Below are 25,145 nucleotides of genomic sequence, written 5' to 3'. Positions count from 1 at the left end.
GGTCCTTTGTTCCCTCCATTGGAAATCACTATTCCAGAGCAAATAGTATGAATCTATATAAACTATATTGTTTGTAAGATGTCTTCGGAAGTTTTGCAGTAGGTTTAAATATTTGCTTGGTGATGGCCTCTTGATTGTTTGAAGGAGGCAACCCTCACTAGGGGCTTTGTTGGCTCCCTTAGATTTCCCTTACTGGCAGTAGAGTGTTCGTAGGCAGAGTTAGAAAGTTAACTGGGCTGAGAAGCCGAATTTGCCCGCAGCTGGGAATTGGTAGAAGAGTCAGTTATGGAAGGAAGGATTTAGGATTATCTGGTAGCAGAGTTGTGGGATCCAAGCCCTGGGAAACCTCAGCTTTTGTAGAGTATATTCTGTAACAATAGGCTATTGGATAATTTTAACACTTGTTATGGGATGTAGAGTTGGGGAAAGACTTAAAAGTGAAAGAACCTTAAAAAAGAATCTCCAAATATTTTAAAGAAAACAGTACTCAGAATGAGAGCTTTCCTGGAAAAGACTAGTTCTTCACTTCACAGGGGAAGCAGGGAGAAAGTGTAACTGCACTTACAGTAACTTAAAAGGTAAACCTTACCCTCCCACTTAGCTGTTTCCTGGTGTAAGTTCATATTCCACATCTGTAGTTTTAGACATGATGTGTCATTTTCTGGTACTCCATTCTGCTTCTGAGTGAGAGACTGACGCAAAGTCACATAGCAATTGAAAAATTGCACAAAAGTCTTTATTGTTAAAAATGTAGATATGTGGCAGAGTGCTGCATTTGCAAATGACTTTCAGTACAGAGAACACTTAAAAGAATGCGGTGTTATTTCTTTTTTTATTCCTTTAAGCCTTTGAATAGAAGGTTTTCTTTGCAGAGTTTCTGGAGTACATCAGAACAAGCAGGAACTAAAAATAGCTTTAAGAAAGCACCAGTATAGATGTTGTTTATAGTATGGTATCTGTCTTAAAGTTAACTCTTTAAAGCAGGAAGTTGTAACTCTCAATTTCTTAAGCAAATAAAAACATTCTTGACTCTTAATGACATACTTTGTGGGGTGAAGCCGCTTTTGCTTCCATTCTGAGCATTGAAAGGCCTTCAAGGATAATTCTACCAGTCCTCAATATTTTATTTTCCTTCTGTTGTGAACTTGTTATTAAACTTGAAGGAGATATAAATATCATTAACTTGCTACATATGTAGATATTTAGTGTTACATAGTCAGAAAATTTGTGTACATCACACGTATCTACATAATTCCCCAGGTTCCAACTGTGTTCCTGATAAAAGAATGGTGGGAAATGGCATTATGGGGATATGTCTTGCAGTACACAGTGTTTCCCCTGTTCCCTCTACCAGATCTGGATATTCTTTCATCTTTCGGCTTCTAGAATTTCTACCTCTTTTTCTTAAGACAGGTGTAACTCATCCCCCTGCTCACACAAATATGCGTACACACACACACACACACACACACACACACACACAATGTGCCATAGGGAGTAGCGTGCACCATCCCATTCTCTGACTACAGCTCTGATCCCACACACTGGAGGCAGTGTCTTGCACGAATTCATTTGTAAGTTCCTTTTTAAAACTCGGGTGGTCGGGAAATAGGACTGATATCCTCACCTAGTAGGCAAGCCCTCAAGGATAACTTCTATGGTTAATGCCAGGGTATCTTAATGTTTGAGTACCTGGGTTTCATGTCTTCCTGTACCACCTGTGTGACCCATGATTCCCACAGTTCTGTCTCCCGTTAGACTTTTTCTCTCAAACTCTGGACTCTTATAATATTCTGCTGATTTGGCATCTTCACTTGGAACTCTGATATCTTAAAACCAACGTGTGTAAAAACTGAGCTCTTGGTCCTCCTACCCCCCAAACTGGTTCTTTATGCAGCCTCCCCCATTCAGTTAGTGGAAACTTAATCCTTCCAGCTGCTTGGGTCAAAAATCTTGGAGTTATTCTGACTTTCACTGACATACCACATGAATTCTGTCAATAGATCTGGTTTGACACTGCCTTTAAAACATATCCAGAGCCCAGCCACTTCTCACCATGGCTCCTGCTTCCACTGCTGCTTCCCTGCCCTGAGCCACTGTCCTCTCCTCCTGCATAGCCCTTCTCAGTAGCTTCCCACCTTTCATCTCTGACCCGTTTGCACTATTCTCACCCCGCAGTCAAGTGAGCCTTGAAAACCTAAGTTAGATTGTGTCGTCCTTCTGCAGTGCCTCCCCATTTCACTCCGGGTAAAAGCCACAGTCCTTACAATGTCCTCCAAGGCCATACAGGATCTGCACTGACCCTTCTCCGCAGCTCCAGCCGTGCCCCCATTCTGGAACATGCGAGGTCACGCTGGCCTTGGTGATGGTTATTCCGTCCTCCTGGGACTTCTCACCTCCTAGTCTTAATTCTAACCTCAGTTCATAGTGTGCCCTGCTCTGGTATTTAATACAACATCACCCTCATCCTATACCCTCAACTCTCTTTACTTTGCCCTTTTTACTTTTTTCCATGGTTCCTCTTTCCTAGCATGCCACCTCCTCTGCTGCTCTGTTGTGTGTATTGTCATCTCCACCCCCCACCCCAGCTAGACTCCAACCAAGCTCCATGAGGACAGGACTTTTGTTTTGTTTATTGATCTATTCCAAGTGCCTAGAGTAGTCCTGGGTACATTGTAGGCCGTCAAAAATTATTTGCTGAATAAATTAAAAGGCTATTTTAAAAATGAATCATCCTTTCATTAACAGGTGAGGAAAGGAAGCTGCATGAAGGAAAATGGTGCAGTAAATAATGATATTTGCCTGTTGTACTATGTATGATATATATATATGTGTTTTAGTCTTAATTTGGTATCTCAGTTTCTTAATTTAATAGCTGTATTAAGGTGTAATTTACAGGCCATAAAATTCACATATTATAATTGTACAAGTCAGCCATTTTAACTATTTCTAGAGTTGTGCAACTGTGTCCTCATAAAGTCCCCTTGTGTCCATCCATATGCAGTTCGCCCTCCCCTCAGTGGCACCCTGATTTTATTTGTTTTTGTTTTTTTGGCAATCACATCTGAAAAGAATAATTTACACAGCAGTACTAATATAGCTTTGCACTTTTAGAAATGACACACTTAAATATGAAATCAGGAGTCATTGCTGAATGTAGGCAGCAGTATCAGACATCGGTGAGAAGAATGGACTTGAGTGTCAGACTGGCTGCGATATTACCCAGCTCCACCATTTACCAAGTTACCCAAATTATTTTCTGTCTCAAGCTCTATGTCTGTTATATGGGTGTAATAATAGCAGCTTACAGAGTTGTGAGGATTAAGCAAACAGGGAAACAAAATTTAGTATAGTGGCCAGCTTATGTTATTACCTAAGAAATAGCCTTGCAGGTAGAGAGCAAAATTCAAATCAGTTTCTAAAGTATGTGTAAAATATGATCCAGTTCCTGCCTGGTTTGTAAACACGTATGCCTACTGCAGAATATAAAAGCAGGCTAATTTCCAACAGAAAAGATCATTTCTCAGCATTTCTTTCAAAGGTAGTTGCAAAATAATTTTTACTAAATTTTCTGTGCCCATCTCTGACAGAGCTTTGACACCAGGGAAGTAATTATCTACATTTTTGTTAAAATGATGCTGACCATCAGGAAGTGTTCCGAATTATATTTTAGCCTTTATGTTGGGAAATATTGTGAAACTTCTTCTAAATTAATGGGGGAGGGGCATTCATTGTAGCTCTTGTAGCCTGATAAGGCTTCTCTAAATTATCTTTTTTTAAATTTTAATTAAAGTAATTAATTAATTTTTTGCAGGGGGTGGTAAGTATGTTTTTATTTATTTTATTTTTATAATAAGTTCTGGGGATTGAACCCAGGCCCTTGTGCATGCTAAGAATATGATCTTTCACTTGAGCTATACCCCCCTAAATTATCTTTAATAAGGTCTTTTTCTGTTTGTTATTTTCTTTTATGTACAGATGCACAAAGCAGGGTCATCAGAAGCCTCTCAATTCCAAAGATGATTATAGTGAAAAATATTGCACAGTGACAGTGAATCCTTGGAATATGAAGAAAGATTGTAAAGTCCTGAATGAATTAAGAAGGAATTGTTACATTAACTTACATGTAACCATGGCTCTCTTACCTTTATTTTTCACTTTATAATGAAGATATTCCTCACCCGTCAAGGTTGCTTTGTTAGATATAGGGAATATCTAAAGCCTTTTCTGGAAGTTTTTTAAATAAATAAGAGCAGGTAATTTATCAGAAGTGTGAATGGTGTAATCTGCTCTGTCTAGTATGGTAGCCACCAGCCACATGTGACTATTGTGAATTGAGATGTTCTATAAGTGGAAAATACATAATAGATTTTCAAGACTTCGTACAACAATAATAATGTAAAATATTTATTAAAAGTTTTCAAAGTGTTAATCACTTTTGAAATGATAGTATATTGGATATTTTGGGATAAATATAATTATTCCTGGAATTAAGTACACTTGTTCCTTTTTATTGTCTAAATGGGATTACTGGAAAATTGTGACTTGTACTATGTTTCTATTGACAGTGCTGGCTTCTAACTTATTGCAAATAATATGAAAAAAACTTTGATTAAGTATTTTATAATTGAGTAGTTGATTTCCATCATATTATTTTCAGGTGTACAACACAGAGGCTCAACATCTTTATATATTATATTCCATTTAATGTCACCATAAAATAATGGCTATATTTCCCTGTGCTGTATGATACAGCCCTATAACCTATCCATTTTATACATAGTACTTTTTACCTCTCAATCCCTTACCCCCTTCCTGCCTCCCTCTCCTCCTTCTCCCCATTGGTAACCACCAGTCTGTTCTGTGTACCTGTGAGTCTATTTCTGTTTTATTATAGTAATTAATTTGTTTTATTTTTTAGATATACATATAAGTTAATAAATAGAATATTTGTTTTTCTTTCTCTGACATATTTCACTTAGCATAATACCCTGTAGGTCCATCCATGTTATTGCAAAAGACATTATTTAATTTTTTAATGGCTGAGCAGTATTCCATTGTGTGTGTGTGTTCATGTGTATATATGTGTGTGTATATGCGTGTATATATGTAAATATACATATATATATAATATACCACAACTTCTTTATCCAGTCATCTGCCAGTGAACATTTGGGTTGTTTCAGTGTGTTGGCTATTGTAAATAGTGCTGCTGTGAACACTGGGGTGCATGTGTCTTTTTGAATTATATTTTTCTCCAGACATATACCCATGAATGGGATTGCTGGATCACACGGAAGTATATTTTCAGTTTTTTAAGGAAACTCTATACTGTCCTCCATGGTGGCTGCAACATTTACATTCCCACCAACCGAGTAGGAGGGTTCCTTTTTCTCTTAAAAGGTCAAAAATTCTCTACATTTATATACTTTCCTTACAGTTTAGGACACAATTTGGCAAAAGCCAGATAGAATTTAATAGGAGAAAATACAGTATTTTTTCAAATGTCCATGCATTATGGATAGATATGTTATTGATGAGTTGGTTCCCTATTTTTGTAGATGCAGAAGTTTTTATAGCTTCACAGACATTTCAGTCTTGCAGAAAGAAAAATGTCTTTGCATTTTGCTGAACTTGTCCGGGTGGCTTTATGGAATTTGGTCCAGGCCTGCAGAGGTGAATACACATCCAAACCTGAACCATTTGAATGTCTGCAAGATTTTAAGAGTCTAGAATGTCAGATCTGGACTATAACTCTGGTGAATGACATCAGTGAGTGGACTCAAGAAAACTCCATTTGAGTGCAAAGCCTTTCATAAGCCAAAAAAGGCTTTGAAATTGTGGCAAAGCCAGAGACTTTTGTGCACCACATATGGCCACAAACCCATGGGGACAACCACAGGCCTTCTGGAGTGCCAAGGGAATTCCATGTGAGGAGTCCAGCACTCACAGGAATCCAACAAGTCCCTGCCAGCCAGAGCACCTTCATTGCTACTGTGGTATTTTGAGCAAATGTCTTTTCTTCAGGTTCAAATTGGTTTGTTGTTTTTTTTTTAATAAAAGAAAATCAAACAACTTCTTGTTCCCGTGGTGAAAGTAAAAGTCTAACATTTTCTGATTTCTTTTGACAGAGAAAACTTGAGCCTATGAATCTAAACTCATCTGTGATGGTCTGCAGCTGGGAGCAAGCAGATCAGTGTCAGTCCCTTTGCAGCCGTTGGCTGGGAGCCTGCATGTTCCCTGGAATGATATTTGAAACATGTCACCCTAGCCGTGCCTTTGCTCTGGACTGGGAGGCGAGTCAGTCAGAATCTGCATTATGGAATGTATGTTTCAGATCCAAAGCTAGGAGATCTTTTTTAATAGCCAGAGAATGTAGTCATAAATATATCTATTAATGTATTTATGCAAGAACAATTTTAAAGTTTTTTTATTATAAAAATTTCCCCCAAAATTGAAAATGAAAGAACATTGGAATTAAAATCCAATGGAATTAAAAGCAGTGGAATTAAAAATCATCTGTACCTTAGTTATACATAAAGAATCTTAAAATCCTTCTAAACATTTTTTTGTTCAAATGTAGATATTTTTCCCTTCCAAAAATGAAAATTATTATTTCACATTTTTTTCTTTTTCCTTTTATTATATATTCCATATTAACAAATATAATTCTTTTAAATCCCTTTTAATGGCTGTTTAACATTATATTGAACAGATATGTAAATAGTCCTAGGTTTAAGAAATTTAAAAAATTGTCATTACAATGCCCCTGCAAAGAATTTTTTCGTGTTTCTATTTTTAGTTACTAATTTGGACTAAAAGTTAACAAGTTTACTTTTCTTCATCTAAAACATTGGTTATTTTATGAATGAATTGTAAGGATTTTAAATAACTTTTCAGTAATTTCAACAAAGAAATTAACTTTAAGGCAAAAATGTATGATGGTTTGCAAATCTATTTTCATTATATCTTCACTTTTACCAGTGTCATATCTGTGTGTGTTTGCACAAGTGCTTTAACTACCAGCAATGTAAGAAAAATCTGTGTACTAAAAATGTGAAAATAGTTTCCTGGTTTGTGTTTTCATTCTCCCAATATAGGTTTTGGATGACAAGCTTGTATTTGCAAATGTACACACCCTGTGGGTGGTGCTCTGTACATACGCTGAGATACTGTACATAAAATTGCCTCTGAATCCCAATCATCTGAAAACCGTGTCCTCAGCCTTTGATACCTTCAGCTGTTTGATGAAAGTCCTCCAAGTGGATGAAAGTATCAACAACCGGAACAAGAGTTTTTCATTGCCCTATTTGAGAAGAGCTGCGTGAACGACTTTTATATTCAGGATAGAGATACATTCATCAATCCAACCACCAGGAGCCTCACTGTAAGTCTAAACCGAGTTTAGCTGCTGTCTTGGGGGTGATTTAGAACCTGCTGTTGAATTATAAGTGATTTGGTTTTGTTGGTTTGGTTTGGTTTTTAAAAGCTGCCCATAAAAATGAAAAAAGAGAAAGAAAAGAAATATGCCTACAGATTCCTGTTAGGATAGTAAACAGTGGCTGGTTATTTACCCTGTATAAACCACACGCTTTCTTAGAATCTATTTAGGTTTACTTCATCCTTTCTCAGATCAAGTATCAAGTAAGGGACAGTTTTAAAAAAAAATTCAGGATTAACTGGCTTGTGAGCTCCGGGATCTGCAAGGCAGCTTTCCCTTCCCATGGTGTAAGTCAAATGGCAGAAATGAAATAAAGCACTTCATGTATCCTCCGGTGTTAACAGGAAAAGGTGAGTCTTCTTGACCTTGTTACTTCCTGGGTAAAATGAAGATAATATGTCAGGAGTCGACAAGCCCATTTAGGGCAGGAACCATGTTGTCTTGTTCACTGCTGAATCCCAGGCACCAGGAAGGCTGAGTTTAACAAGTGGGTGAATGAATGAACTGTAGTTCCCCCAGAGTTACCATGTGGGGCAGTGTGGATTAGCAGCTAAGAGCATAGACTCGAGAGGTGAGGGTACAGCTCAAGTGATGGGGCGCATGCTTAGCACGCATAAAGTCCTGGGTTCAGCCCCCAACACCTCCTCTAAAATAGACAAATAACCCTAATTACCTCCCCACCCCCCACCAGAATTACCTTATTATCTCCCTGCCACCAAAAAAAAAAAGAAAAAAAAAGGTAGAAGTGGCCAAGAGCATAGACTCAGGCTGGAACACTTGTGCTGGTTTCTCGCTGTCTACCTTGTAAAAGTCATTTAGCCTCTGTGTTTATCAAGTTCCTCATCAATAAAATGGGGATAATAATAGTACCCACCTCGTAGAGATGCTATGGGGATTAATGAATCTGTTTGAATTTTAGAACAGCCCTGGCTAATAGTAAGTACTATGCATTTGCCAGCTCTTTTCATAATTACTGACAGATGTTATTATCAACCAAAGAAGTATTAGTTCTTTGTAAGGGAAATGCATGTTAGACCATTTCATTTATCATTTTCTGTAATTCAGGCTTTTTCCCTCTGAAATACCATTTTCTGTCTGTGCACTAGTAAATCACAGGGCTTTCCAAATTTCATCTGTCTGAGTTCTTGTCATGATGACAATACTGCAGAGTTTTGACATTTTTTAGGGACTCCATCTGAGATGACAGCAACCCCTCAAATTCAGAAGCACTTCTCTAACTGACAACATCTCGCATGAAATGAAGTTTGTAAAATGTAAGAGCTTCAGACGCTAAATGATGCCATAAATGCAAAGATGTTATATCTAAGCTCTTTAAATAAATCCTGTCATTGAAATAAAGGAAATACTATATTATAGCGCTCTATGACTTTGTTACCTTGCTATCCGTTTATCTGACTCTCTAAGACAAAAGAAAGCAAAGACTGAGATTGATCATTACTACTGTGTGGTACACGTATTTGTGGATGAAGACCATACTGAAATGCACTGTCTAAGATACTAAAATGGACACTAAACAGCTGCTTGATGCACATGCATGAACAGAACAGGGAGCTGGTTGCAGGGAGCAGACACTGAGCTTCCTGGATCAGAGACTCAGCATAGCAGTCCAGCCCAGCAGTCCACATGTTTTATATTTATATCCCAGCAAAATTAGCAGTGAGAGTCTGAAATGAACTTTGGGGACACTTGCAAACAGCTGTCATGATTACTAATGTGGGACACCAGGATTCTACAGTGTTTAGTTGGCATCTGCCCACAACCATTTCTTTTCCACTAAAGCCTGTTGTAATTGCTGGTTCCACATCCAGGCTGAGGAATCATCTCATGTGGTGTTTGGGAGGGAGGTAAGTGGAGTCAGGACCCATGCTAAGGCTGGGTGGGTAATAATCTGGTTCTAGTACAGGAGAAAGGAATGTAGGTCAGGTGGGAAGGAGAATGACTGGATTTAAATTTTGTTTCTTGAGAAAGCTAAATATATAACATCATGTCAAGTTTCTTTATTGTTTATATTCCATGTGCTGTCACCGAATAACTACTGAATTGTGGGGACAAAAAAGCCTGGGTTTTAGAATTGACCCTGCCCCTAAACAGCCAGAGTCCAGGTTCCTCTGGGTGTCCAAGGAGGGGGCTGCTGCCTCCACTGAAGCAGTTTGGGCACTTGGGTGGCGTAGTTTTATTTGCTGTGGAAGACTGGCCCGGTTGTAGGACATTAAGCATCTGCAAGGCCTTCACCGGGTACCCACGGTGGTCCCAGGACTGTAACATCCAAGTGTTCCTTTCCAGCCACGTTTGCAAATGACCCTCAAGGGGTTAGTATTAATCCTCGGTGAGAATTATGAAAAATTATATGGTACCTCCATCCCTTCTGGCAAAGGAGGGCCCCTTATTTACAAATGACCACAAAGTGTTAGCACCACATTTTATTAGCAGAACATGTGAACACGTGGTGACAGTGACGCTCACCTGTTTGCTTCTGCTTCCCAGTGCAACTTCAGCCTCCATCAGAGGACCTCAGCTGCCCCAGCGAACAGGGCCTTCTGTACAGGGAATGTGCTCCTCCTCGAAGCATAGACAAGAAGCAGCCCTTAGATCTCATCAGGTGAGCTGTTGTGGAGAGCACTCCAGTGGGAAGGGCTCAGGGTTGCCCTCATGGCTTCTGAGTGTGACAGTCCTCCAAGAGTGTTACCAACCAGGAAGCTCACAGGAGCTCTGAGCTTTGTTGCCCCAAGTTTTTACTGGAGACTTTATTACAAAGACATGATTTATTGGGTCACTACTGACATGGCTACCCCAAACACTAACTGTAAGTCAAAGCCCTAACATTTGAGCCCCTACCTCTCCTGATGGTCACTCACTTGTCACAAAGCTCAAAGCCCCACTCCTCTAATCATGGTTGGTGTCTCTGGCTGGCCAGTCCCCATCCTGAGTTATCTCATGAACACAAGCCATCCAAGGGTCCACCATGAATAGTAAAGACACTCCTATCTTGGGAAATTTCAAGGCTTTAGGGGTTGCCGTCCAGGAACTGGGAACAAAGACCTACCAAATTCTACATTAAACAGGAGTAAATGTTAGGTTTCACTTAAATTATAAAATAAGAGAAGTATTCTCACTGCTTAGCTCTATCTGCTGTTCGACACCGTTTCACTACACCACGTGACTGTAATGTCGCGCTCAGCATGTGTATTCTCAGAGCATCAGCGCCGGCTGCTCCCCGGAGCTTATGCTGTTTGTGCAAGGCTGCTGGGAGGAGGGAGGCCAAGGACAACTGAGCAAACAAAAATAATCGGGCTAATAAGGAAAAAATTTCAGATTGAAATGAAGGAAATAATACAGTGTTGAGATGGGAGACTTGGGGGAAATGGAGTCAAGAAAGCTATCTTTGAGAAGGTTACATGTGAGCTAAGATGGTGATAAGGAGGCTGGTCTTTGAGGATCTGGGATAAGTCACCCCAGGAATAGAGGCAGCTTGTCCATTGCCCCGAGGCACAAATGTGCTCAGCAGGTTTGAGGAGATACTGGAGCCAACGCTGGTGAGAGTGATGAGACGCGAGGTTTAGAAGGGCATCAGGAGCACGGAAAGTAGTGTAGACTCTAAGTGCAGTGAGAAGCAGTCATGATAGTTTAAGCACTAAGGTAATTTTCTCTCACAATTTGCAAAGATAATGTGGAGAATGAATTGCAGGGACCCAGGAAGCAGGGAGGCCTGGTCGGAGGCTCTTGGAGTGGGCCAGATGAGAGATGGTGGGAGCCAGGGAGAATGCGTTTGGGGAGTGGAGCTGACAGGATGCAGTTATGGGCTGGCTGTGGATGGTGAGGAGAAGAGAAAGGTCAAGGTAGCCCCAGGTCGGCCTGGAGCCAGGTGCCTGATCTTCCTAATCTCAGTGCCCCATTCAGATGCCCACCTACTTGGGCAAACCTCTTAACCTTCCAAGTGAGGGTTTTAAATCACTGAAGTCTTTTTGTTTGTTTCACATTTTATGGAAAGATTCAAACACGTACAGAAGTAGAGAGAACAGCACATCCAGCCTGTCTGTATCAGTCACCCATCTCCAGAATTATCAACTCAGAGTCACTGTTGTTGCAACTTTCATCTCCACCTCTTCCCCTCCCCCACTTCGGGATCATTTTGAAGGCAATCCTACGTAGCTTAACCTTTCATTAGTGAAATGACAAGGTCTCTTTCAAATACAATTGGAATATTCATTTTTTTTAGGGTTACAAAATAATTCCCTGATTGTCACAAAAATACACTTTTAAGCAGTTTTGGGGTTGAAATCAGGATCCAGACTAAGTTCACACATTGCAGCTAGCATATCTCTCAAGTGGGTTCTAATCTATAATTTTCCTGTTTCTCATTTTCCTTGAAATTGCTGAGGGATTTCTCTATTTCCTGTTTGGTTGATTTCATTCTCCCCTGTGGTTAGACTTATTTCTCCATCCTATGTATTGGCTTTAGCTAAGTGATTTGATCCTCCCCTAAAAGCTTGATCTGAACGAGGTTCAAATTTGTGCAAGAATATTTGTTATATGAAGTTTTGTACTCCTGTCATAAGGTACATAATGTCCAGTTGACTCTCTTTTTTGTGATGACAGCAGCCAATAATGATTGTCACCCGGGATCATTATTTCATAAGGGATTTTATTTCATGTGGTCATACTCTAATTTCCTCCCACAATTATCAGCAGGATCACAGTCATGAAGAGGCACTTTCTCATTAACCCGGATTATCCTGTAGAACAGTTTTAAAAGAGGAAGTTTATATATTTGTAAATATTTAAAGTTGATACATTTTTCTATTGTTTCTAATGTTTTTTTTCTAATAGAGGTACTGAAGATTGAATCTAGGACCTTATGCTAGCTGAGCACACACTCTGCCACTGAGTGTACCCCATCCCCCTTGAGATTCATATTTATATGATATATTCCTTCTGTTATTTTTGTTTTATGTTATACAGAATTTGATGGCAGGGCAATGGGTTTGATGGCTATTTAATCATTCTTTATGGGATTTTGGGGTTGGTGTGTGTGTTTGTGTTTGTAAAGAGAACAATTTTCCCACTATTTTAAGTATGTTTGTGAAGGAAATTATGTTGATCTGTTCCCTTCTCCTGGTCCATGTATTCCCTTGTTGCTTCCCACTAGTGGCCCCTTGAGCTCTGTGACAAGACTAGCATGTCGTTAATCCAGGTTGAAGGAGATCTGAAGAGATTTATTCAAGGAGATGAAATTTGTAGACAATGAATTGGAAAGTATTGAGAAAGTTATTCATTAGGAGAAGGTATGGGGTTGAATTGTTAAGCGCAGAGAAATCTAAGCTATGAACCACCAAGACAATTATTAACTCCAGGAAAAACAAAGTAGGGAATAAAAAACTAAGCCTAGCAGACAACTTGCTACAGCTGTGAACCGTCTGTACAGAGTCCTAATAATGTAAAGCAAGGATACTGAGCTGATCAAAATTATAATGTATTTGTATCAAAAGTTTGGAAGAATGAAGGTTTGGGTGTGTAGAGGAGATGTGGTTTGAAAGAGAGCTTAATATTCATTTTCCAAAATAGAAAGTTAAATAGGTGATACATAAAGCTGAAAAAGTCAGTAGGCTGTGTTACAAGGATATTAGTCAGAAATAGGGAGTTTTTATTCCAAGAGTCAGCAGTAGGAGCTGAACATTGTTGCTTCTGACCAGGAAATGGGGTGGTTGTTGGGAACTGCTCCTTTTTACAATCGGTGTTCGAGAACTGTTTGACTCTTTAATGAATATATGGTATAAGTTTGATAAAAAGAAATCAAAGCTGAATTTTGAAAAATTGATGTTAAGAATTGGGGTGTTTTTGACAGAGAGAGATAACAATCAGACAAAACTACATTTGAAGGGATCCTCATTATTTCTAGCCTTTCAGCAAGGACTAGGGGGCAGACATCTGTTTAAGGTTCAAAAATTCTTTCTGACATTCTTGCCGACATGTAACCTTTGGAAGTAATGAACTCTCCGTCATTGTAAATATGCAGGCAGAGGCTGCCTGACCAGCTCTCTAACTGTAGCAGGGTGTGTTTACCATTGGCCAGTTGGAGCAAGCAACTTCTAACATTCTTTCAGTTTTGAATGTGGCATTTTCAGGATGGATAGTTGATAAGAATGTATTACAAAAAGCTTAACAAGAAAGAGTCCAAGACATCTCAAACCCATTGCCAGGGTTTTCTCTGCCAGACACCATCCTGAGCCTGCCATCTGTGAGCCAGGCCACAAAGACCAGTCACATGAGAATGAACACACTTTGTCCCTCCTATCTGATTTGGCATCGGGCTCAGCCATTTTCCCCATGGAATGGTCCACGCCCAGGTCTCTGACGATGGAGCTGGTCTCACAGCAGCCCTGTGAGCGCTGGTCCAGCCCTAGGGGTTCCTGCGTGAAGTTTCTCAGGACTCCAGGCTGTTCTCAGAGCTGAGTCCTCCCTAGGCTAAGCCCTCGGAGCTCATCTCAGCTCCAGACTGAGCCGGAAGCTTCCGAGAGAACTCAGAGCTGAGGAAAGTCACAGGTCTTACCCAGCACTGCCGCGTCAGCAGTGCTCCAGCTGAGGGAAGTAGCAGCAGCAGCAAACACACCTGAGCCGCCGCCTCATTTTTCCGCCTCATCCCTAAGCCCTCTGTGTCTGCCTGTCTGTGTCTGTCTCCCTTTCAGGACCAGCCTGGCACCGCTTCGTGCCCTGCCTCCTTTCTTCTAATCTTGCCTCCCTGGCCTGTTCCGTCTACTCCAGCTTAACTGAGTAACATTGAAGTGTTTTTGAAACCTAGGTACAGCCGACGAGCTAGATACAAAGAATACAGGGCAGTTCCTTACTCAGCCACATCCCTCCTGCCCTCTCCCATTCCTACATGAGTTTTATAAATATTTTGTCAGAGAGACATTGCACTCCCAGTTGTTATCATTATCAGCCATTTCCTTATTATCTGTGGTTTACGATGCATTTGCTCCAGGGAAGTTCCCGAGATAAGGCAGACGCAGATGACTGAGCCAGTAGTTGAAGTCCACTTGTGTCAAGCCTGTTAAGAATGATCTTTGGTGGGATTTGTTGAATGTGCCAGACTGTCCAGTGAGTGGTGATGATCCCCTGCATCTGCTCCGGAGTCGGCCTCGTCTCCTCCTTTGCTCTGTTCTCATTTATCTCTCTTCAGCAGGTGAACCAGTGATCTGTATTTCTATGATACGTAAAATACTTCTTATTTCACGGTAGAATTTGGGGGCTGCTGTGAAAACGCATATGTTTTAAGTGTGAATTGAGTCAGAGGTTTAAACTTAAAGCCCCCTTGTTTTAGAATCAGAAATTAGTATGATGGAAGGAGGGTATAACTCAGTGGTAGAGTGAATGCCTAGCATGCATGAGGTACTGGGTTCAATCCCCAATGCCTCCATTTAAAAAACAAATAAATAAACCTATTTATGCCCCACCTTAAAAACAAAGAAAAAAGAAATTAACATGAGGATGAAGCTACAGAGTGAATATGTGTGTCTTCTGAAACTACCTTCTGTCTTTCTACAGGAAATTCTACGGAGAGAAGGTCGGAATCTACTTTGCTTGGGCTGGGCTATTACATTCAGATGCTCCTCCTGGCAGCAGTCGTGGGGGTGACTTGCTTTCTGTATGTATATTTTAATCAAAATAACTGTACTTAGAGGTAACTTCTCTTTATTCCTTGTTACGGTGCTAACTTAACTTAGAATGACATTCTCCAGAGGCATCCACGTTGCTGCAAATGGCCCTATATTGTCAGTTTTTATAGCCGAGTGGTTTTCCATTCTATAAATATACCACTTCTTTAGCCAGTCATCCGTTGATGGACATTTAGGCTATCTCCATGTCTTGGCTATTGTAAATAGTGCTGCTATGTATATTGGGGTGCAGCTGTCATCCTGAAGTAGGGTTCCTTCAGGATATATGCACAGGAGTGGGATTCCTGTTTCATATGGCAATTCTATTCCTAGTCTTTTGAGGAAACTCAATACTGTTTCCAAAGTGGCTGCACCAAACTGCATTCCCACCAGAAGTGTCGGAGGTTTCCCTTTGTCCACAGCCTCTCTAGCATATGTCATTTGTGGATTTTTGAATGATGGCCATTCTGACTGGTTTGAGGTGATACCTCATTGTACTTTGGATTTGCATTTCTCTGATAATTAGTGATATTGAGCATTTTTTCATGTGCCCATTGATCATTTGTATATCTTCCTTGGAGAATTGCTTGTTTTGGTCTTCTGCCCATGTTTGGATTGGGTTATTTGGTTGTTTCTTAGTAAGTCATATGAGCTGCTTATATATTCTGGAGATCAAGCCTTTGTTAGTTTCATTTGCAAAAATGTTCTCCCATTCTGTAGGTTGTCTTTTTGTTTTACTTAAGGTGTCCTTTGCTGTGCAGAAGCTTGTAAGTTTCATTAGGTCCCATTTGTTTATTCTTGCTTTTATTTCTATTGCTTGGGTAGACTGCCCTAGGGGAAGATTTCTGAGATGTATGTCAGATATTTTGCCTGTATTTTCTCCTAGGAGGTTTATTGTATCTTGTCTTATGTTTATATTGCTGAAGAGACTATCTTTATTCCATTGTATATTCTTGCCTCCTTTGTTGAATATTAGTTGACCAAAAGTATTTGGGCTCATTTCTGGGCTCTCTATTCTGTTCCATTTGGCTGTATGTCTGTTTTTGTACTAATACCATGCTGTCTTGACGACTGTAACTTTATAGAATTGTCTCAAGTCTGGGACAGTTATTTTTCCAGCCTCTTTCTTTTTTTCTTAAGTTATTCCCTGGAAATTCTATGTCTTTGATGGTTCCATATAAATTTTATTGTGATTTGTTCTAGTTCTATGTAATATGTCCAGGATAATTTGGTAGGGATTGCATTAAATCTGTAGATTGCCTTGGACAGTGTGACCATTTTAACAATATTGATTCTTGCAATCCAAGAGCTTGGGATACCTTTCCATTTTTTAAAGTCTTCTTTAATTTCCTTCACCAATGGTTTATAGTTTTCTGTGTATAATTCTCTCACGTCTGTGGTTAGATTTATTCCTAGATATTTTATTACTTTGGGTGCTATTTTAAAGGGGATTGTTTCTTTACTTTCTTTTTCTGTTGACTCATCATTTGTGTAAAGAAATGCAACTGATTTTTGAACATTAATCTTGTAACCTGCTACTTTGCTAAATTCTTCGATCAGCTCTAGTAGTTTTTGTGTGGACCTTTTATGGTTTTCTATATATATTGTCGTGTCATCTGCATATAGTGACACTTTTACCTCTTCTTTTCCAATTTAGACCCCTTTTACTTCTGTTACTTGCCTGATTGCTGTGGCCAGGACTTCCAAGACTATGTTGAATAGGAGTGGTGATAGTGGGCATCCTTGAGTTGTCCCAGATTTTAGTGGGAATCTTTTGAGGTTTTCATCGTTGAGTGCTATGCTGGCTGTAGGTTTGTCATCTATAGCTTTTATGATGTTGAGATATGTTCCCTCAATACCCACTTTGGTGAGAATTTTTATCATAAATGGGTGTTGAATTTTATCAAAAGTTTTCTGCATCTATTGAGATGATCATGTGGTTTTTGTCCTTTCTCTTGTTGATGTGAAGTATTACATTGATTGATTTTCATATGTTGAACCACCCTTGTGTCCCTGAGATGAACCCCACTTGAGCATGATGTATTATCTTTTTTATGTGCTGTTGGATTTTATTTACTAGTATTTTGGTAAGGACTTTTTCATCTGTGTTCATCAGTGATATTAGTCTGTAATTCTCTTTTTTGGTGGTGTCTTTGCCTGGTTTTGGTATCAGGGTAATAGTGGCTTCATAGAATGAGTTTGGGAATATTCCTTCTTTTCAATCTTCTGGAAGAGTTTGAGAAGGACTGGTATGAGTTCTTCTTTGTATGTGTGGTAGAAATCCCCGGTGATGCTGTCCAGTCCTGGACTTTTATTTGTAGGGAGGTTTTTTATTGTTAATTCAATTTCATTCCTAGTGATCCATTTGTTCAAGTGGATAGTTTCTTCTTGATTCAGTCTTAATTGACTGTATGTTTCCAGAAACTTGTCCATCTCCACTAGGTTATCCATTTTTTTCCATGTAGTTTGTCATGATATTCTCATATGATATTCTGTATTTCTATGTTATTTGTTGTAATTTCTCCATTTTCCTTTCTTATTTTGCAAATTTGTGCTCTCTCTTTATTCTTCTTTGTGAGTACGGCCAGAGGATTTTCGATTTTATTTATTCTTTCAAAAAACTAGCTTTTGGTTTGATTGATTATTTTCTCTATTTTTTTAATCTTTATTTTATTTATTTCCTCCATGATCTTTATTATTTCCTTCCTTCTGCTGACTTTTGTGTGTTTTTGCTCTTCTGTTTCTTGTCTTTCAGCTGGTGGGTTAGATTGTTTATTTGGTATTGTTCTGTTTTGAGGAAGGCCTGCATTACCCTAAACTTTCCTCTTAGCACTGCTTTTGCTGTGTCCCATATGTTTTGTGTGGTTGTGTTTTCATTTTCATTTGTCTCAAGGTATTCTTTAATTTCAACTTTGATTACATCATTGACCCATTGGTTTTCTAATAGCATGTTGTTTAATCTCAATGCTTTCCTTTCTTTCTCCTTTGTTTCTCTGAAGTTGATTTCTAGTGTCCATGGCATTGTGGTCAGTAAAGATTCTTGAGATAATTTCTATCTTCTTAAAATTGTTGAGGCTTCTTTTGTGACTAAGTACATGATCAATCCAAGAAAATGTTCCACACACATTTTAAGAGATTGTTTATTCTGTTATGGGGAATTGTAATGCTCTGAAAATATCCACTGAATCCAACTATTCTCTTGTATCATTTAATTTCTCTGTTGCCTTATTTATTTTCTGTCTGGAAGATCTGTCTAGTGATGTTAATGTGGTGTTAAAATTTCTGACAATGATTGTATTCCCATCAATTTCCCCCTTTATCTCTGTTAGTAGTTGTTTAATGTACTTAGGTGCTCATGTTGGGTGCATATATATTAATGATTGTAATATCTTCATCTTGTATTGATCCTTTAATCATTATAAAATGTCTTTATTTATCTTTCTTTATGGCCCTTGTTTTAAAGTCTATTTTGTCTGAAATCAATACTGCTACACCTGCTTTTATGGCATTTCCATTTGCATGGAATATCCTTTTCCGTCCATTCACTCTCAATCTATATGTGTCCTTCTCCCTAAAGTGTGTCTCTTGTATGCAGTGTATTGAAGGTTCTTGCTTTATTATCCAGTCTGCTACTCTGTCTTTTGACTGGAGCATTTAGACCATTAACATTTACAGTAATTAATGATAGATGAGAGTTTATTGCTATTTTCAACTTATTTTTGCAGTTGATTTGGTATTTCTTCTTGGTTCCTTTCTTCTTCCTTTTGTGGTATGGTAATTTTCCTTTGTATTGTATTTAGTTTTTGTGACTCACTTGTAAGTTTTTGGCTTGTGATTACACTTTTTTGTAAGTCTGTTAACCAATTACTGTAACTGTGTGTACTAAACAGATATTAATGTAATCTCAAACCCATCCTACTGAGAACAAGATTTAAAAAAAAAAAGAAGAAAGGAAAAATACTCTCACAGTCATGAATTCTCATTTCTGTAGCATCCTGCTTCTTTTCTATTTAGAGTAGACCTTTCAATATTTCTTTTAGCATGGGTTTAGTGTTGCTAAATTCTTTTAGTATTTGCTTCTCTGTGAAATTCTTTATCTCTCCTTCTATTCTAAAGGATAGCCTTGCTGGAGCAAGTATCCTAGGCTGCATCTTTTTTTCATTCAGGACTTTGAATATATCTTGCCACTCCCTTCTGGCCTGTAGTGTTTCTGTAGAGAAATCAGCTGAGAGCCTTCTCTTGTAACTCACTGTTTGTTTTTCTCTTGCTGCCTTTAGGAACATTTCTTTATCCTTCAGTCTGGCCATCTTGATTTATGATATATCTTGGCGTGTTTCTCTTTGGGCTCTTCCTGTTTGGGACCCTCTGAGCCTCCTGTGCTTGGGTGTCTGATTCCTTCTTTAAGTTTGGGAAGTTTTCAGTCATGATTTCTTTAATTACCTTTTCCATCCCCTTTGTTCTTTCTTCCCCTTCTGGTACCCCTATTATGCATAGATTGGCATGCTTTATATTATCCCATAGGTTCCTTATATTGTTTTCATTGTTTTATATTTGTTTTTCTCTCAGCTGTTCTGATTGGGTGCTTTCTGTTGTCCTGTCTTCTAGGTCACTTATTCGTTCTGCTGCATTATCTAGCCTGCTTTGTACAGCCTTTAGGTCAGATCTCATTTCAGCCAATGAATTTACCAATTCTACTTGGCTCTTCTTTATAGCTTCTATTTTGTTTTTGATATATTTTATGTCTCTAAAGACTATCTCTTTTAGTTCCTTCAGTAATTTGATCACTTCTTTTTTGAAATCTTGATCTAGTAGGCCATCAATGACTATTTTATTGATCGTTCTTTGAGGGGATTTCTCTTGCTATTTTAATTGGCAGGACTTCCTCTGCTTCTTCATTCTGTTCATATCTCTCTGGCCCTGTGGCTTTTGGAGTATCAGTTATCTATTGTGGTCCTTAAAGGAGTTTATTTATTTATCTATCTAAAGCCTATGTGGGAATAAAACTTAAAAGAGAGAGAGAGAGAATTTTAAAAGAATGGAGGAAAAGAAGGTTTGAAAAGAGTGTATAATCAATAATAGAAGAGCAAGTTGAAGCAGAATAGGAATCGAGTTGAGATATCTTTTAAGAATCTTAATAAAAAGAAGAGAAAATTCAAAATACAATATTTGAAACCTGTGACTAATAAATAACAGATCAAAACCAAGAGAATATAAATGAAATGAGAATTGTAAACATATAGGACTGTTTAAAAATAAAGATTAAAAATGTAATAGGAATAAAACAGACATAAAAAGATTTTAAAAACAAAGATGTGTTCTCCTAGAGACTGTGTGCTCTTAATGGTTTTATTGAGAGGCCTTTGTGTCTTCGCCCTGTTTCACAAACTCACCTTGCTCTGTTTGCCCCCTTGTCTGTGCTGCTCACAGTGTCTTTCGGCAAGAAGATTGCACCCCTCCAACACTGGGTCAGGTGATCCTTTCCTTTGTGGTGGGTGGGTGGGTCACTCCCCCTCCAGATGCTGCAGTCAGTGCTGGGCCAGTTGCTCCATATGTGGGTTCAGCTTCAAAAGTAACAGCTTTATGGAGATATAATTCACATACCATAAAATGCAGCCTTTGAAATTGTGCATTAGGATTTTAAGTACATTTCAGGGTTTTGTAGCCATCAATCCCAAAAAGAACCAGTACCCTTTAGTAAGTCACTCCCTAAACTTCCTTTCCCTTAGACCCCAGCAGCCACCACTCTACTTTCTGTCTCTACGGATTTGCCTGTTCTGGGCATTTCATATAAGTAGAACCATACAGTATGCTGCCTTTTTTGATTGTCGTCTTTCATTTAGTGTGACGTTGTCAAGGCTCATCCATGGTGTAGCATATATCAGTACCCAAAGTCCTTTTTGTGTTCAAATAATATGCCATTGTTATAAATACACCACTTTGCTTATCCATCCATCAGTTGATGATGAATAATTCTGCTGTAAATGCTCATGGACAAGTTTTTGTGTGAACACATATTTTCAGTTCTTCTCAGGATATATCAAAAAATGGAATTGCTGGGATGTATTCTACTTTTAACATTTTGAGGAATTGCTAAAGTAGTTTTTAAAGTGACTGCACCATTTTATATTTCCAGTAGTAATGTATGAGGAGTCCAGTTTCTCCACATCCTCATCAACACTTTTTATTACCGAGTTTATAGATACATATTTATATATCATATATCATATATATTTGTCATCCTATTTGGTATGAAGTGGCATGTCATTGTGCTTTTGATTTCTGTTTCCCTAATGCCTACTGATGTTGAACATCTTTTTATGTGCTTATTTCCCATTCGTATGTCTTCTTTGGAGAAACATCTATTCAAATTCTTTGCCCATTTTAATTGTATTTGTCTTTGTATTTTCATGTTTTAAGTCTCCTTTGTCTATTCTGGATAAAAAGTCCCTTATCAGGGAAAATATTGGAAATATTTTCACCCATTCTGTGGATTGTCTTCTTACTTTGTTGATGAAGTCCTTTGAAGCACAGAAGTGTTTAATTTTACTGAAGTCCAGTTCACTTGATATATTTTCTTTTGTTGTTTGTGCTTTTGCTGTCATATCTTAGAAGTATTTGTACTTCAAAATCCTGAAGATTTTCTCATTGTTCATTTTCTAAAAGTTTTATAATTTCAGGTCTGTGATTTATTTTGAGTTAATTTTCATAAATGGTGTTAAGATAAAAGTTCAGTTTTCTTTCTTTCCAGGTGTATGTTCAGGTGTCCCAGCATCATTTTTGTAAAAATTACTTTTTCCCGTTGGATTGTCATGGAACCTTTACGAAAAATTAACTGGCTACATGTAAGAGTTTGTTTATGGACTCTCAGTTCTTTTCTCTCAATCTATTTGTGTGTCCTTTATGCAAGTACCACACTGTATGGATTACCATTTTGTTACTGAGTTTTGAATTTGGAAACTTCAAAACTTTGTTCTTTTTCAAGATTGTTTTGACTATTCTGGGTATCTTGCATTTCCATAGTTTTAGGAACAGTTTGCTCATTTCTCACAAAAAGCCAGATTTGCATTGAATCTATAGGTCATTTTGAGGACAAATGCCATCCTAACAATGATAAGGCTTCTGATCCATGAACACAGAAGAGCTTTCCATTTATTTTAGGTCATTTTTAACTTCTATCAGTAGTATTTTAGTTTTCAATATACAAGTTTCAGACATTTTCCTCAGTATTCCACATATTTTTCTTAATATTCCTAAGTATTTTATTCTTTTTGATGCTATTGTAAATGAAAATGTTTCCTACATTTTTTTTTTGATTATTCACTGCTGTTGTATAGAAATATAATTACTTTTTTATATATCGATTTGTGTCTTACAATTTTGGTCAAACTATGTTGTTAATTCTAATAGTTTTTTTTTTCTCTCTCTCTCTCTCTTTTTTCTTTGTGGATTCCTTGTGATTTCAATGTATAATATCATGTCATCTGGAATTGAAATAGTTTTATTTCTTTCTTTCTAATCTAGAGGCTTTATTTTCTTTGTCTGTTTGCTTTGACTAGAACCTCTAGTACAATGTTGATTTTGGGAGGAAATAATTCAGTCTTTCACCATTATGTATGATCTTTGCTCCAGGTTTTTCATAGATGTTCTCTGTCAAGTTGAGGAAGTTCTCTTCTATTCCTAGTTTTTATCTATTATTCTATTAATATTGCATATTACATGAATTGACTTGTATGTTGAAGTGCCTTTGCATACCTGGATACATCCCACTGAATTGTGGTCTATTTTATATGTTAATGGATTGGATTTGCTTTTATTCTGTTGAGGACTTTTGCATTTATATCCATAAGAGATAGTCTTTAGTTTTCTTGTGATGCCTTTGTCTGGTTTTGGTATCAGTGTGATACTCGTGTCATTGAATGAATTGGGAAGTGTGCCCACCTCTTTATTTTTAGACGAGTTTGTGAAGCATTTTTTGTTTGTTTGTTTTTTGTTTTTGTTTTTTCTTTAAGTAGTTGATGGAATTCACCAGCAAAGCCATACTGGCCTAGCATTTCCTTGTGGGAATGTTTTGGATTACTGTTTCAGTCACTACTTATTGTAGGATTATTTGAGTTTTCTATCTCTCCTTGAATTAGATTTAGTCACATATCCTTCTAGGAATTTATCCATTTCATCTAGATTATCTCATTTATTGGCTATACAAGTATTCATGGTATTCCCTTATATTCCTTGTTATTTTTGTTAGGGCAGTAGTGACATCCTTCCTTTCATTTCTCATCTTAGTAATTTGAACCTTCTCCCTTTTTTTCTTCAGTACTAGCTAAAAATTTGTCAATTTTCTTGATCTTTTCAAAGAACCAACTTTTCTTTTTGTTGATTATTCTCTGTTATTCATCTATTCTCTATTCCATTTATTTCTGCCTTTACTATTTTGATTAGAATATTTAATTCATTTACATTAATGTAATTTCTTATCAGGTTGAAGTTACATCTGCTATCTGCTTTCTATATGACTTTTTATTTCCCCAATGCTCTATTACTACACTTTTTTGTACAAAGTAGGCATTTTCAAGTGTGCCATTTTAATTTGTTGTTTATTTTATCTTTTTCTTCTCCTCCTCCTCCTCCTCTTCCTCCTCCTCCTTCTCCTCCATTGCCCTTGAGATTATTATTAACATATTGTTTTAAAGCAATCTAGTTCACATGAATGCCAACTTAATTTCAATAGTACACAAAAACTTTGCTTTGATATCAATCTTTTCCCTCCCCCTCCTCATGCTGTCACTGTCATACAAATTACACCTTTATGCATTTATAAGTGCATCTACACTGTTTCATAAGTATTGTTTTATGTAGTTGTCTTTTACATCAAATAGAAGAAAACACGTACATGTAATACTGTATTTATACTGTTTTATTTTCTTACTCATGTAGTAGTGCTCTTTATTTTTCAGGTGAGTGTCTTTTTATTTACACCTGCTGGACTATCCTTAGTATTTCTTGTAGGGCAGGCCTGCTAGCAATTGATTCAGACTTTGTAGGAGTGTGTTAATTTCTTCTTTTTTTTTTTTTTGAAGAATCATTTTGTTGGCTATAAAATACTTGGTGACAGTATTTTCCTTTTATCACTTTGACGATACCATCCCACTGCCTTCTGGTCTCCATGGTTTTTGATGAGAAATCAACTGTCTTACTGAGGAGCCTTTGAATATGTTGAGCCTCTTTTCTCTTTCTGCTGTCAAGATTCTTTCTTCTTCTCTTTTGACACACTTAGTCTGATGTGCCTATTTTCGATGTCTCTACGTTCATACCACGTGGAGTTTGTTGAGCTGCTGGGATGTACAAATTAATGTTTTCATCAAATTTGGGAAGTTTTCAGCCATTATTTCTTTATATACTTTTTCTACCCCTTTTTTTCTCTCCTTCCTTCTGGCGCTCACATTATATGTGTATTGGTATTGTTGATGGTGTCCAACCTATCTCTGACACAGTGTTCATTTTTTTTCATTCCTTTTTCTTTCTGTTCCACAGACTGGATAATCTCAGTAGTTTTAAATTAACTGACTTTTTCTTCAACAAGTTCATATCTACAGAGAAATCTCTTATTGAATTTTTCATTTTAGTCAATATATTTGTATCTCTAGAATGTCCAGTTGGTTTTTAATGTAAATTTTATCTATTGATATTCTCTGTACAATGAGATGTTCACATACTTAAATTCTTTAGGCATGGTTTCGGTTAGCTCTTTGATCATATGTGTAATTCCTTATTTATGTCTTTGTCAAGTAAGTCCAGTGTCTGGGTTTCCTCAGGGAGTTTCTATTGACTACTTTCTCCCCTGTGTTATGGCCAAACTTTTCTGTTTCTTTGTACATCTTGTAATTTTCTGTTGAAAACTGGACATTTAAAATATTACAATATGGCAGATCTGAAAGCCAGATTTTCCTCATCTCCAGGGTTTATCATTGTTTCCATTGTCATTGCTGCTGCAGATATTTATTTAGTTACTTTCCTGAACAAATTCTGTAAAG

General features: G+C 37.7%; 1 long non-coding RNA gene across 4 annotated transcripts in view; it reads left to right on the top strand.

Moving 5' to 3' along the window:
• LOC141578011 (uncharacterized) overlaps window positions 1–25,145 on the top strand; it is a 65,479-nt gene that overhangs the window by 5,502 nt on the left and 34,832 nt on the right. Inside the window, exons 1-5 of one of the 4 annotated variants that reach the window (XR_012507861.1) lie at window positions 32–6,037; window positions 6,132–6,326; window positions 7,101–7,387; window positions 9,947–10,061; window positions 15,005–15,104. This is a non-coding gene — a long non-coding RNA (uncharacterized LOC141578011). Of the gene's footprint in view, window positions 1–31; window positions 6,327–7,100; window positions 7,388–9,946; window positions 10,062–15,004; window positions 15,105–25,145 lie in introns of those variants that run through there. The other 3 variants (XR_012507862.1, XR_012507860.1, XR_012507863.1) reach the window with 3 other exon arrangements.

Source organism: Camelus bactrianus, chromosome 6, assembly GCF_048773025.1.
Source record: "Camelus bactrianus isolate YW-2024 breed Bactrian camel chromosome 6, ASM4877302v1, whole genome shotgun sequence".
NCBI classification, from domain to species: Eukaryota; Metazoa; Chordata; class Mammalia; order Artiodactyla; family Camelidae; genus Camelus; species Camelus bactrianus.
The sequence above is the reverse complement of the archived record's forward strand: the minus strand, read 5'-3'. Positions and strand labels throughout refer to the sequence as shown.